We start from the raw sequence: 2,067 nt of genomic DNA, 5'->3' as shown, positions 1-2,067 counted from the left end.
CAAAAACTTGTTTCATTATTTGTTTTTTGTAATCATAAACCTTACAAGCAATTTTCCACCAATAGCATGCTGTGATGTTCTTTCAGTCTTTTCAGAAAATAAAACAGTGGTGCAGCAATATAAACTTTATAGTAAGAACATAAGACTCAGTGCATCTCAGTGCCCATGACAATCCTAGCAGTATATAGGGTTGGCTCTCTTGTCTAGAAGGAGGAAAATGCAACAGTTACTTGAAAAGAATAATACTTAATTGAAGGCGATAAATACTCATTAATAAGTGATACTTTTAAAAAACTACAGGAAAATTAAACTAGATAGTTGTATAGCTGCTATCATTGCACACAATAGTCTGCACTTCAATTTACACTGGCTCATACCTGATCGCATAACTACACATACATTTCTAAATTCGCTGTTTTTGACATCATTCCATAGTTTTTCATAGCAAAAGCAAGGAATAAAAGAATAATGATACCACTGTGAAACTCACTCCCATATCAACAACCTGAGACTAAGATGATCACGTGTTTGCAGTCAAAGATACAGGTTTGGAACGTTCTGCATTTCCAGCTGAAGTAGATTGCCTTTACACAGTGTTTTGACAACTCTCCTGGTGATCTTTCTCATATGCTGTTCACTGTTTGGACTTTAAAAAAACTGAGGCACGAAAGGAGGACATTAGGTGTTGCCTAAATACTGTGTAAAACTAAAACGAAATCAGTTGCAAACAAAAAAATTTAAATCATCCGTTATGATGAGACAGTGTGAAAGATATGAACAGTAGACTTTTCAACTGTTGTGGTATGAGTAATGTCAGATAAAAACTGAGGTTATAGTGAACTGTCTAGGCATATTTTTGCTAGTCAGCCTGGAAACAAGACATTTATGACTCATAATGATTTAGTTTAGGTATTGTAACTCTTGAATTGTGTAAAATGTATTCTGAACACTTCAGTATAGTATTACTATCTCATATGACGCCACATAATTTTGATATCAAGCAATACAGCTACAATAAACAAACTAAGTAAAGTGTTACTGTTTGAAGTCTCAACAACTTGTCAGGTAACGTTTGTTGAGCTGAAAGAAGTTCCCTCTTCGAAAACTCCCCAACTGTGGCCGCAGAGGAATCACTTCTAGTCATTTTTATTAACTGTTAAGCATTTCATACATGATGAGAGAGTGCTAGTGTCGTAACTGCATTTTTTTTTAATGTGTAAAATGAAGTGAGCATCCAGTCAGCATCTGCAATATCAGTTTTTAGTTTTGATCAGATAGTTTTCTAACTAGATACTACAGTTAGAGAAGAAGATAACAGAAAGAAGTGATAGAAATAATGCCATATTTGAAGATTAGATGTTGGTTCTTATGACATGGTGGCAGGCAGGTGCTGGTGTTAACAATGTTGAATGTGACTTACACTATACCAGATGACCTGATCCAATATCGCATTAAGAAATCACCACATATTGTATAAACATCAGGTGCTGAGTAAGATTTTAGGGCGAGCAAGATGGACATAACTGAAGAAACAATTGGGCAGCATATGTGGGTGGTAATGAGGTAGAGGTAGGGGCGAAAATGGACCCTTGCTCTCCTCTGACATGGGGTTAATCACTGTTTGATATAGAGACATTACATTTAACATTCCACCAAGACGTAAGTTCCTGTGACTGTAGGTATCGCATCTGTCTCAATAATTTTCGACTATCATATGTGCATCCATCGATATTATACTGTTAATCTGTGATAAATATTTTGTTATTAAATACAGTAAATTGGTGCTGTTTGTAAGCACTGCTTTATATTATTTCAGTGAACTAGTAACAGTAGTTATGAGACACAAGCTCTGTAGTACAAGAAATCGCACAGCCTCAACGAAAACAAAATGAGAGACAATTTGAAATCACCAAGGTACGAAAGTCAAGGTGCATAATTTCTTTAAAATATTAACTGGCTTTTGCATCGCATTTAGCAAAGAGTTTGTATAATTATATGTGGACGAATGACAGTGTAGAGCTGAATCAGCAATTACAATTAAAGCCAAAACACATCAGCAGATTTTTA

The sequence above is a fragment of the Schistocerca americana genome, chromosome 3 (assembly GCF_021461395.2).
Source record: "Schistocerca americana isolate TAMUIC-IGC-003095 chromosome 3, iqSchAmer2.1, whole genome shotgun sequence".
NCBI classification, from domain to species: Eukaryota; Metazoa; Arthropoda; class Insecta; order Orthoptera; family Acrididae; genus Schistocerca; species Schistocerca americana.
Note: the sequence above shows the minus strand (reverse complement) of the source record.